The 13,708-nt window shown below is 33.1% G+C and overlaps 1 long non-coding RNA gene across 2 annotated transcripts; it reads right to left on the bottom strand.

Moving 5' to 3' along the window:
* Window positions 1-200: 200 nt before the first annotated feature.
* On the bottom strand, window positions 201-3,144 carry LOC126698626 (uncharacterized). Of its 2 annotated transcripts, none has more exons than XR_007646539.1 (3): window positions 2,821-3,144; window positions 1,596-1,684; window positions 201-1,340 (listed from the first exon to the last, which is right to left on the bottom strand). It is a non-coding gene; the product is annotated as an uncharacterized LOC126698626 (long non-coding RNA). The 2 variants fall into 2 exon arrangements; XR_007646540.1 differs by having other exon boundaries at window positions 201-412; window positions 2,821-3,121.
* Window positions 3,145-13,708: the final 10,564 nt, after the last annotated feature.

Raw genomic sequence — 13,708 nt, 5'->3', positions numbered from 1 at the left:
CACGACCCAAACCCGATACCCGGATTTGTGACCATGACCGGCATGCTAATATCAAGCCTAAACCTGATATTAACAAGAACCAACTTAACTTTTACAAAACTTTTACCAACAGCTTCCCTCTTACTTTTCATCCTTGTTTCCTTACTTAAATGATATAACTTTTCGCTTAATATTCAGAGCATCTACATTGTACTCAAAAATTGACATAATCCACCAATTGTTCAAATTCAGAATTTCACATAATACATCTCTTAATACTTTAAGGTATACACTTTCATTAGATCCTAAAATACACAATACTACAAATCTAAACATCATATTGCTAAATTTAGGATCTATACATATAAAACTAAAACCAGCTCCTTCCAAAACTTGACTAAGGCTCCCTCTGCTCCAAAATAAAACCTGCTAACTGAAAGAGTGGAAGGGGTGAGCTACACAGCTCAGTAAATGTAAGATATATGAGAATTCAATAAGGATGCATGTAAATCAAATCATTTCATTCTATGAATATTCGAACAGGAGAACATCTTTTCATGCATAGTATTTTATACTATTCATAATAATAGCTTATACACTCTTCATAGAAAATAATTGCTCTCATTTTTCTTATCGGTTTAATATTACCAAAACCTTTCGGATTAAATTTCTTTCATTTCCTACAAAGTCGCCATATATATATTCTCATTACAAAATAATTATTTTAACTTAAATCAGATAATGGGCAACTTTGTATTAAACTAGAAATATCTTGACTAATAAGAAAACTTTTCTTTATAAACTTCTTCTCATAAAATGCTATATTTTTCATGGTCATAAAACTTAACGTTTCATAAAAACATATATCTGATAACTTTTAAACGTAAACTTGTACTTTCATCAGAAACTTTATTTTTATAGTACAACAGAACTTCAGAAACTTTTATCTTTAATGAACAACTTTTCTTTTTATCAGAAACTTCTTTTCATGAGAGCTTTTAACTTTTCATAATGCATTTAAACAAAATCATTCTCTCATGATTAATAATATAATATAACTGTTCATAAATAACTTATTGGATAGCCTATATCTAATAAGTTTGTACTTATTTGGGAGGCTTCTAGCACCACGGTGCTAAGCATCCAGCATTCTCCACAATACCAGGTATTCCCAGGATCACATCATAATACATATCTTCCAACCATGGGAGTAGGTTGGTTTCCCCCACAAGTTGGCCGTAACTAACAAGGGGCGGGTACAGCAGAGCCAGTCCCACTTAATGGCCAATCATATAACATTTTCCATGGAAAGACAGTAATTAACCCTTGCTGACAGAGTTCAGATTACCAGAGGACATAACCTGAAAACATTTCCTACTTTACATTATACTGAAATTTCTTATTTTGCATAACATCTCATAATAATAGCATTTCCATTCTTTTCATTAAACATCATGTTCGTGGAAATTAGTAATGGCATCAATATGCTTAAATCATATACATAAGTTTTTCGAAAGCTCACGAACATGTCTTTGTCAGAATAATGATTACATGTCATATCTCTAATCAAAAACATTTTAATGCATAATATACTTTAAAATAACCTCATGACTTACCAAATGCCCATATAACTTATCCCTTACTTGAAAGCAGAGGAACTGAGAGCCTATAGTTGAAGGAGCTTAGACTTAGATACTGGTAACACCTAAACCATAAATCGAAGCTTATTACTATCCATAATTTCTTTGTCATAGACTTACACATTCATCTCAAAGCCTATCTCTTAGAATCAAGGAAATCCTAATCCCACCTCAACGAGGTTCTCACAAACAAAAATGCATTCATCAAACAACAGGTACAAAATCCTAGAGAAACCAACATTCTTATATTAATCCCATATCTTTAGAAGAGCCAACTTTATTTCAAAAGGCGCTTTGTGGTTAGGGCAATAATGCATGCATAAATATAAAATCCTTTAAGCATGGTCATGTAACTATGTACATTTATATACATTCATATGGTAACATACAACACGCCGGACAAAACAGCTTCATAAATACCACTGTCTCATGGTTTAGAACCCGTCCTTTGAGTACTAAACTTCAAAACAAGTTACACAAAAATTAATCTATGATTGAGACATACCAAAAGATAAGCATATTAAATTATATCTCAAAAAATTCACCCTAACTTTGGAATTAAATCCTCAAAGTTAGGCATGTCCCTTTCTGTTCACTGTTTTATTCCAGCAGCATATGCCTCATTTGTAAAATATAAACGGGCTGTTCAGGCACATCCAATTGTTATGAAATTTTACAGAACCACTCCCTTGTATGTTCAGTATCTACCATAAAAATTTCGGAGTCAAAGAATAAACCCATGATTTACTAAAAATCACACAAGACAGCATACTCAAATCTGTCCTGACAGATTTTCTTGCAACTTAAAAAATTAAACCATTATTTTTATGTTCATCCAAATTCTGTGAGACCACTTCCATAACAACCATGTGTGTCTTAGAATTCATAAAAACTACTCCTAGCATCCTAATTCATAGAATATGATTTAATACATATTTTTCTTGTTGTAAACATCAAATCTGTCACAGAGACAGCTTCAGTACATATTCTTACATAATCATCATAAAATTAGCAATAGGCCTTAATTTCATTTGGGTATTTTTATACCTATAGTATACATATTAAAATATGTTAATAAGCATTCAATTTATCAAAATATCATCAAACTTTCGATCACTAACACAGAATCATAGTTCAGCCTCTAAAATCAGGATAGAGGATAAAGAAGTAAAAATAAATAAATGAAGTTTTGATTACTTACCCCCAACAATTTGAAGCTGAAATTTTAGTGTTAACTCTTTAATTTCTTCTTTAGAGAGGGATATTTTGCTTTGGTGAGAGAGGGAGGGCTGCCATGTAAGAAGGGGAGAAGAAAGAAACAAAGAACAAGGAAAAGAGTAGGGAAAGAGGGGCTGAAATTTTGATCTGATGCAGCCAAGAAAATAAGGCAAGGAGAAGACTTTTGGGGCAGCAAAAGAGATAAGAGATGTGGAAAATTTGGGGTGGATACGTGTATGGCTAGGGAAAGAAAAATCACACCCACTTTTCAACTTTCTTGCATTCACACTCAAACTTTCCTACAAAATAATTTCTTGCATTCACACTCACACTTTTCTACAAGAATAATATCACTTTGCATATACATACATATATATATATATATATATATATTTATATATACATCCTTACCTTTATAAAGTTATATCCATCATATTAAAAGATGATATATGTTCTAATTACTTTGACAGAGTATGAAGAAGAAATAGGATGGAGTCTTGTCTTTCTTTCAAAGTGTGGACCCATGGGTTTGACAAAAGGAACTTAAGAGAGTTCCTAGCACATTCCTTAAGAGAAAAGAGAGTAAAGTTAGAGGTGAGAATTCTGATTTTGCATGGACCTGTGGAAATGGAGAGGATTCTTGGATGTTTGTCCTGACAAAGTCAAGGAAGAAATAAGGTGGAGCTTGGTGATTGCATGGCCAACCAAGTCTTGGTCTTTGGGTTGTCAACATGCATGAAACTTTGGCATTACGTGTTGAATTCCCATTGGTTGCATGTGGGTGAAATTTCTACCATACTATCTCATTCATCATACTTAATTAAAATACCAACTATGTATGTAATAACTTAACCCACTTAATATATTTTTGTACATGCTAAGTATATATTTATAATACAAATAGTCATTTCAATTATTTATAATCTTTACAATTCTTATTTAATGACATTATAAAATAATATGTTTATTAAATACTCTTATATTAATTTTTTTAAGTAAGTGGCTTAAAATATTAATAATACTTAACTACTTAAACATAGCTTAATTATAAAAATTGGGTCGGGGTGTTACAATAGTGATTTATGACTTGGTGGAATCGGTCAAGTTGCCTGGCTGGATGAATATGACATCCCGATGTTTCTGCTTGACTGATAATCTCATTGTAGTCCCAATACATAGCCAAGAGAGGTGGTTGAAATGTCCAAGAGATTCAAGGATAGACCATGTTTCTTCACGCCTACTTGTGTTTGGTTGTTCGTAAAAGGTCGTTAATCTCCATGTTAATCTTGTAATGGTGCATGTGACATGAGCATCGATGTGCTAGCATGAAACCTTGAACTGCTACCTTCGAGTCCGGTTTCCATAGAAGTGCTAGGCCCTCGCTCTGACCATGGCTAGAGATTGCTAAGCCTTGTGTGTATTCTAGTTCTTTCTGTTTGTACTTCATTGCTTCTTGTGACAGCTTCGTCTCCATCAAAAAGATGAATTGGGGTGCTTCCTTCTGTAATGCTCGCTTGAGAGCACGAACTGTGCAAGGGTTCCGAAGCTCCCGATAGTTCCAGTTGATGGTACTCATTGGACCCAGCGGTGTTGCGTAGCAGCCACTGCTGATCCTAATTGTTTAGCAAAGAGCTTGCTTAAGGCCATAGTGTCTTCATCCACCTTTTGTTTCTTATCTGGGTTCAGAACTGCTTCAAATGTGCTTCCACTGGGTTTGCGCCTTGAGCCCAAACGGGATATGTCTGTTTCCATGGGGGAAGTTATGCGTTGGGCTGAACCTTTTCTTGTTGATGTACCTTTCAATTGGGTCTTGATGGTTGGCGCAGTAATAGCGGGCCCATGACTTAGCCCAACAACTTTGACCTTGTTTGATGTTTTAGCTACTTCCATATCGGTCTTGAGCGTAGTGAATTGAGGCGGCTTCACATGAAACTGTTTCGCTGAATTCAATGTTTCCATGTCTGGTTGTGGCATGCCAGTTGTTAGGAGTTCTTGTCTAGCAAGTGAAAGAGTGTTAGTTGAAGGTAACGGTTGATTTTGCGGAGGGATATTCAATGCTTGGTCTATCCCATCAAGATGTGAACAGAAAAGATCAGGGTCATTTAATGTCTACATACGTGTCAGGGCATGTTGGCTAGCATTAACTTCCGAGGTTTATGGATGTTTCCGTACTTTGTTGACTGTGGTGGTAGATTCGCCAGCACCAGTGGTGGTGGCTGCCACATTGGCTTAGGCTTCCTGGATAATGGGTTCTCGACTAACTGGCATTTGGGGAGCAATGACAGAGTGTTGTTGGGGCCGTTCTAAATTGGCTTTCAACCACACACCGTATTGCTGGTCTTCCTTCTGTAGGGTGTCCTTACTACGGACCCAAAGTTTGCAATCCCTTTCATCATGATTTAACAATCGGCACCAGTAACAAAATATTGGCATACGCTCATATTGGAAGGAAACCCATTGGGGAGATGATTCTCCAATGTTTACCTTGATACCTTGACATAAAGTTTGACCAATATCAATGTTAATACGAATGCGGAGACATCTACCCGGGCAATCCCCCATTGGAGAAGCATCCACCTGTTCAATGAAACCCACTGAGTTACCAATAGCCTTTGCATTCACTTTGTTCGTGTGTTGAATTGGAAGGTCGTGTATCTAAACCCAAAAACTTCTATGCATTCTTCACTGATTTGTTGCGCTCTACCTTATATAAGCCAAGTAGATACTTGTCAAAAGACCATGGGCCACGCATCAGAATGTGGTCGAGGTCACATTCTTCATCGAAGAGGATCAAGACCATATTAGAGCCGAGATAATGAATGTCAAAACTCTTTTCAGTCTTCCACATACTCTTTAGCGTGTGTAGGATTGCCTCCATATTAATCCGTCTCTTGTAAAGAACTTTGCCACTAGGACCTTACTGTTCCTCGCGACTGTGGGAGTGAGGGAAACAGTTTAGTTTTCAGTTTGATTTAATGATATTCTATACCATTTACTTGTAATATCTTCCATAGTGAGAGATGTAGGATTGTGCAGGAGGGAGAGGATGAAGGGGAAGCCACCAGAGGGGAAGATGCCTATCTGAAGATAGGAAAATATTTCACCGTTCTATGGTTTCCAAAGAAAACCTAGAGACGGGAAAAAACCCTCACTACAAAAAATAAGCTTATTTGCGATGGTCAAAGTTCATCACAAAAGCACAAAAAGCCGTCGACGTCCGTCAGCAAAAGCTTTGTCGGTAATACTATATTGCCGACAAGGCCGTCGCTAACACTTATTTTCGACAGCAAAACTTCGTCGTAAGTACTTAATAATTGCCGTCGCAAATTCAACTTCATACGAGGAAGTTGGACGACCAAATAGAGTTTGCGACGAACTAAGGCTGTCGTTAATGTATTTTTTTCGACAACTAAAAGTCATCATAAATACTTGCCTTGTCGTCAAAAATAGAACTTCAAACAAGGAAGTTGGTCGACCAAATACCTTTTACGATGAACAATGACCGTCATTATTGTATTTTTTCGACGACTAAAAGTCATCGTAAATACCTAGTTTTTCATTGAAAATATAACATCAATGCAACCAATTACTTTTTTTTGACGAACTTTAGCCGTTATGAAAAACCATTTATCTCGTCACTCATACATTATTTACAAAAAAATAGCTCTGTCGAAAAAAAATTTATGATATTTTTATTTTATTTGATAATATCAAATATTTCTGTATATGGAATAATTAATATATAAATTACAAACACAAATCCATAATTGTTCATAAAAGTTTCTCCATTCAAATAACAAACACAAATCCATAATTGTTCAAAACTAATAAGTGCATTAAAAATGAAAATATTAAAAGGTCTACAAAATAGCATGTTGTTCAATAATACACGAAGGCTATATTATATCCTTTACTAAACTTGAAAGCATAAATATTGGAAGATCAATTATCATCTGAGTTAGTGTCGTCCTCCATCTAAGAGTCATCTTCCTCCTCATAGTCATCTTGTGTCATTATTTACATTGTGATCTCCTCCTCTAGCATTGGTCTGCAATATTTTAAATTAAACTGAATAAATATATAAGAACATTGTAGTGTTCTAGTTAATGAGAACTTAAAAGAATACATCTACCACCAATAACCATATTAATAGTACATCACCATCACCCTTAACAATATATCCATCACCACAACAAGTCACATGAAATCACATATGTACCAACAATAACAATTAATTGAAAATTATAATGAGCATATTTATCACTTATTTCGACAACCTAAATAAAATAGCAAAAAAAAATTTAATGTTGATTATACTGAGAAAATATTTATGTGTAGTAGTTTCTTGCATATAATTAAAGCCCATCGATTTCAAAATATTTTCTATAATAAAAGCTATCACCTCTTTCAATTGACTGATTGTTCCCTCCAATAACCACTTATCATATCATAAGTTAATTTATAGAAAATATTGGAAAAAAAATTTAGAACTTTGGTATTTTTCATTTTTAATATAAATATAAATAAAATAATATAACTTTAGAGATTGTTATATATACACGTGTGTGTGTGTTTGAACTACATTTATTCTTTAGTCTAATATGATCTATCAATATATATTGAATATAAATAATAAAAGAATAATATAATCACCAATCCTATTATATAACTATAAGCTACTTTTGTCTTTACTTGGAACTTTACTAACAAAGAAGAGGCAAACTCAAACAGGGAAAACTCTAAAAGGTTAAAACACAAATTGAACAAAACACTATTATCAAGTGAAAAACGCTTCCCATGAATCAACAGATTGGTTGAGGCCACCAATACACACAAACATTACACTATGGGCTAGTACCAAACTATCAAGAACTTTGCCTACAATACTAGATGATATATTATGAAAGAGGTATATCTAAACCAAACCCAAATTTTAGATAAATGAAATAAACAAGCAAATAAATTTACTAAACCACAATACATTAACAAAAAAGAAAAAAAAAATCCAAAGATAAGGATCTAAGAAGATCAACCTTTTGGGTTTGATTATGATTGGGAGAAAGAGTGAGAATGAACAGTAGATGGAGATAAGGGTTTTTTTTTTTTTTTTTTAGTGAAATAGGTGTGTTAATTTAGTGAGGGGGCAAGGGAGAGCAGGGGATTGAAAAGAAAAAAAAAAGGTGGGGGCGCTTGTTTTTTAGTGAATAGTGAAATAGGTGTGTTAATTGAGTGAATAGCGAAATAGGTGTTTTTTAGTGAATAGTGAAATAGATTGGTTGAGGCCACCAATACACACAAACATTACACTATGGGCTTGTACCAAACTATCAAGAACTTTGCCTACAATACTAGATGATATATTATGAAAGAGGTATATCTAAACCAAACCCAAAATTTAGATAAATGAAATAAACAAGCAAATAAATTTACTAAACCACAATACATTAACAAAAAAGAAAAAAAAAAAAATCCAAAGATAAGGATCTAAGAAGACCAACCTTTTGGATTTGATTATGATTGGGAGAAAGAGTGAGAATGAACAGTAGATGGAGATAAGGGGTTTTTTTTTTTTTTTTTTTTTTTTTTTTTTTTTTTTTTTTTTTTTTTTTAGTGAAATAGGTGTGTTAATTTAGTGAGGGGGCAAGGGAGGGCAGGGGATTGAAAAGAAAAAAAAAAGGTGCGGGCGCTTGTTTTTTAGTGAATAGTGAAATAGGTGTGTTAATTGAGTGAATAGTGAAATAGGTGTTTTTTAGTGAATAGTGAAATAGATTAGTTGAGGCCACCAATACACATAAACATTACACTATGGTCTTGTACCAAACTATCAAGAACTTTGCCTACAATACTAGATGATATATTATGAAAGAGGTATATCTAAACCAAACTCAAAATTTAGATAAATGAAATAAACAAGCAAATAAATTTACCAAACCACAATACATTAACAAAAAAGAAAAAAAAAAAATCCAAAGATAAGGATCTAAGAAGACCAACTTTTTGGGTTTGATTATGATTGGGAGAAAGAGTGAGAATGAACAGTAGATGGAGATAAGGGGTTTTTTTTTTTTTTTTTTTTTAGTGAAATAGGTGTGTTAATTTAGTGAGGGGGCAAGGGAGGGCAGGGGATTGAAAAGAAAAAAAAAAAAGGTGGGGGCGCTTGTTTTTTAGTGAATAGTGAAATAGGTGTGTTAATTGAGTGAGGGGGCAAGGGAGGCAGGGGATTGAAAAAAAAAAAAAAAAGGGTGGGGGCGCTGGTTTTTTAGTGAAAGGGAGAGGGAGAGTGCTAGGGTTTTGTCTTTTCCTCTTTTTCTTTTTTCTTTTTTCTTTTTTTTTTTTTTTTTTTTTTTTTTTTAAGGTAAAAAAGATATTGTGGGGTTTTCTTTTTTATAAAAAAATAATAATAATAAGGGGCATGGCTGGGTTTGTTTTAAATCAATATAACTTTATTTATTTATTTATTTTTATAACAAAACTATTTATTTAATTTATGACAACCACGCCACTACTTTTTTGTTGTTGTTGTTGTTGTTGTTGTCACTTTGAAATATCACTTTTTATTATTATTATTATTATTATTGTTAATAAAAGATAGAAACACTATGAAATCTCACTTCTTGCATTTTTTTTTTTTTACATCAAGATTTCTTTTTTGATAAAAGAAGATAGATTGTTTATTTATTCAATATCTCAATTTAAAATAGGAAGAGAGATGAGAGACATTCTTCACATTGTCCAAAGCTTGAATTTGAATGTGACTTGTGGATGATTTAAAAAATGAAGATGTGGATGTAGCGAAGGGATTACTTACTATGTACCCACAATTTTTCAGTTTTCCAATGGGTCATAGACCCAACTTCAATGTTGACCATGTTTGACCAAATATTGACTAATTTTGACCAAGTTTTGCAAACTTTGACTACTCATTTTTCACAATCCGACTGTTTGATTTTTGTCATACTTTACAAACACCAATATATCATTACATTATTCCAATCCAACGGTTAGATTTTGGATTTATGTCTAGAACATTATGGACATGTGTCATTGTACCAACACATCAAGAAATTTTGATTGGTCACGTTCTCACAATCCAACCATTTGATTGAGCTCAAAGTTCATCAAAACAAATATTTTATCACACTCTTTCAATCCAATGGTCAAATTTTAAATCGGATTATGGCATAAGATGAAAGTGTGTTGTTGTATCCACCTATCATGAAACTTCAATCACTAAAAATATTCAATACTCTTTCAAGATAGTTATATACTCTATAAACATTACTAAGAATTGAGAAAATGATCTAAAAAACACAACCGAAAATCTACAAAATGACCATAATGAATTTGTATGTGACTTTTGACTACCTTGTTTTGCTATTTTAAAATTTGAAACTGATAAAAACATGAAAATCTAGAAAACCTTAAAACACTAACTAATACCCAAAACCCAATTAAATCCTCCCTGATCAACCTAATTTGATCAAATCTAGTGGTCCTAGAACCAACTTTGAAGTTTGACCAAAGATTGAACAAGTTTAATAGTCTTTGACGAATTTTTGCAAGATTTGACTACTCTGTTCTCACAATCTGGCCATCTGATTGTCATTGTAATTTACAAACACAAATATTTCACCACTTTCTTCCAATCCAATGGTCAAATTTTGGATCTCTATCTGGTTGCATGATGGACACATATTGTTGTACCCACCTAATGGAAAACTTTGATTAACCCTATTGACACAATCCGACCATCCAAAATGGCTGAAATACAACATCAAAGCTAGGAGATGACTGAAATACCCATAAACTTCTAAAATAACCAAAACACAACCCAAAACCTACAAAATGACCAAAGTGCCCCTCAAACCTTTAAGATGATCAAAATACCTTTTACCTCTAAAATGACCAAAATAGCCCTTAAGTACTTGGAGGGTCTAGAAAGATGTTTTTAAGCAGCTTTTAAAATTAAGATTGAGGAAAATTCACCATTCAAAGAAAATAACCATTTTTTATGGCCATATGTATGTTGGAAATAATCTTTATTGTGACGGATTTACCTTACCGTCACTAGTACTTTCTTTTCTTAAGAAAATTTTAACTATTAACGACAACCAACATGTTCGTTGCAAATAACAAATGCAATATATAGTGAAAAAAAAAAAAAAAGAGTTAAACACATGAAAAATAAGGGCATGAATTCCCCCTTTGAAAAAATTATCATTGTCGACAGCTTAGGTACATCGCAAATCTTATTTATTGCGAGGGATCCAAGTCCATCACTAATACATTCTTTCTTTTAAAACAAATTAACTATTTACGACGGTCAACATGTTCGTCGCAAATACAAACTCAATTAGAAAAATAAAAAATAATAATTGTGATGGATAAATGTCATCACAAATGTGAAAACTAAGGGGGGGGGGATTTTCCCTCCAAAATATTTTACCATTTTTGATGGCTTTATGTCTATCGCTAATATTCTCTTTTATATTTACGATGGAAGAATGTTTGTCACAAATACTAACACCATAAAAAATATATTTTTGGTATTTTCGATGCATGAAAGCCGTCACAAGTGTTAATAGTTCCGACGGTTTTTCTCCGGTCGTCATAAATAATACTTTATTAGCGACAAATATTTTTATTCCATTACAAAAAGTAAGGCGGGAACACTTCCCTCCAAAAAAAATCATATTTTCGACAAATATAATAGGCATTTTCGACAGACTTATTTTGCTGTCACAAATGTTTTAATATTTGACGAGTAATTGTCGACGAAAGAGACTTGCCATCGAAAAAGCTAGTTTTTCCAACGGCTTTTTGTAGTCGTCGAAAAAGTTTTGTCGCAAATAGCAATCTTTTTTGTAGTGCCTCTCACGTGTAGATGTATGACACTCCCAGATTTGGTCCCAAATTACACTCTTTATGGTGCTTCAGTGTTAGTGTCGAAAGCATTGGCAATGGATGAACCTGTTTTTCTACTACGTACACTTCAATATGCTAGTCATGCACTCCTTAGACCAAGAAAGTCATAATAAAGCTTCTTATAATGCTCATTGTTCAAGGGAAATCAGAACTTTTAAGTAATGACATTCTGCAGCTCACTAACAATATCATGCCTATCAAATCAAGTAACTCATAGGATTGCTCCTACATCAAAGAAAGACTTAATGCCTATAAGGTGGATTTCCATCCATCCAGAGGGCCTAAAGTAATGTCTCTCGAAGGTTTTTCTCCTGTCGAACTAGCTTGTTTTTTTTTTTTTTTTGGTTCCTATTCCTGCTCATGTACACGTGCATATTGAGTCCCAGGTAAGGTAAAATGAAGAAAAGTGACAAGTTCAAATTCATAGACCCAAGTTCATTTGGTCTAATCTTTTGGGTTGGAGACTTGGAGTGGTGTCCCAGCATGTAAATGGGTGGGCATGTTGTCAAAATCACGATCCACTTTGTAGGATCGTATGATCTTACGATCCTACTAAAAACTAATTATTTTATTTTATTTTATTTTATCATCATTCTAAGTGTTCCATATGAATTTTGATCATTGTAAGCATGAATATATATTGCAAACATAAGGGATTTGAACTTTGATAATCTTAAATCTTCAATTTCATGTATCAGTTGATCATATTGACAAAATCTAATTATTTCAGAGTTGCTTGTGTTAGATATTAGTTTTTGTTGTTTGTATATTAGAGGGAAAAAAAGGGAATTTACTTATGTATAATATACAAATTACTTCACATCGATGCAAATCTTTGTTTCTTTTTCTTTTTTATTTTTATTTTTTATGGATGAATTCATAATTTATATAATTATTCAACTTATAAATTAAGTCACTATCCATGGATGAATTCCACCTATTTCTTTTAGGTTCTACTTAGGATCCTGACTTTGATAATGGCTTTTTGGTGGAATTCGTAGTCATCTCTCTTTCGTTCCTTTGTTTCTTCTGTAACCGAAAGAGAAGAGAAATTGCAAGAGGCTTAAGTAAAAAGCTTTACAGAGAGGAAAGGTCTTCTTCCTTCTTTATTTTTGGTGGAATTCGTAGTCATCTCTCTTTCGTTCCTTTGTTTCTTCTGTAGCTGAAACCGAAAGAGAGATGACTACGAATTCCACGCGAAAGAGAGAGAGAAATTGCAAGGCTTAAGTAAAAAGCTTTACAGAGAGGAAAGGTCTTCTTCCTTCTTAATTCTATTCAAATGATACACTGAATTCAAGCGGAGTGCCTTAAAGTCAAAAGAAGTTACTTTCGGATCAAGTTAAAGCCATGCAAACCGCCTTTAATCTTGCATAACAAGTGATAGAAATCCATACTTTATTTTGTGAGCATGATTCTTGGAGATAAGTCAACACAACAGGTCCTATTCCTATATATACAAACATTGACTGATTGACGTGCGTAATTCTTTTCTTGGAGCTCAAGTACTTGAATTGCAATATGGACTGGGCATTGCCTTTCAATGTCATCATTATTAATGGATTGGCTGATGAGGCTTAATTAATTACTCCGGATTGATTAATTAATTACCTATATGCTGGAATATAAATGCATGCTCAACATTTTGATTTACAGTGTGAAAACACAATGATGAAGTATCAAAGAAGATTATCATGTTGGATTTAACTTTCTTATTTATCAAAATATATCAAAATCTACTCATGCAGTTTTATATTATAGCATGTCTTCTTTTGAAAATGTATGACATAAAGTGAAGGAATTTATGCCCTACAATGTGAAGCTGGAGATTACTTTTTTTTATTTTTTATTTTTTATTTTTTTTTTTAATTTTAATTTATTTATGGAAAAGGTTTTTCAAAAAGAGAAATGATATGTCTACAATATTTTCACAACAATTTTATGTGACA

Source organism: Quercus robur, chromosome 9 (genome assembly GCF_932294415.1).
Source record: "Quercus robur chromosome 9, dhQueRobu3.1, whole genome shotgun sequence".
In the NCBI taxonomy this organism is placed as follows: Eukaryota; Viridiplantae; Streptophyta; class Magnoliopsida; order Fagales; family Fagaceae; genus Quercus; species Quercus robur.
The sequence above is the reverse complement of the archived record's forward strand: the minus strand, read 5'-3'. Positions and strand labels throughout refer to the sequence as shown.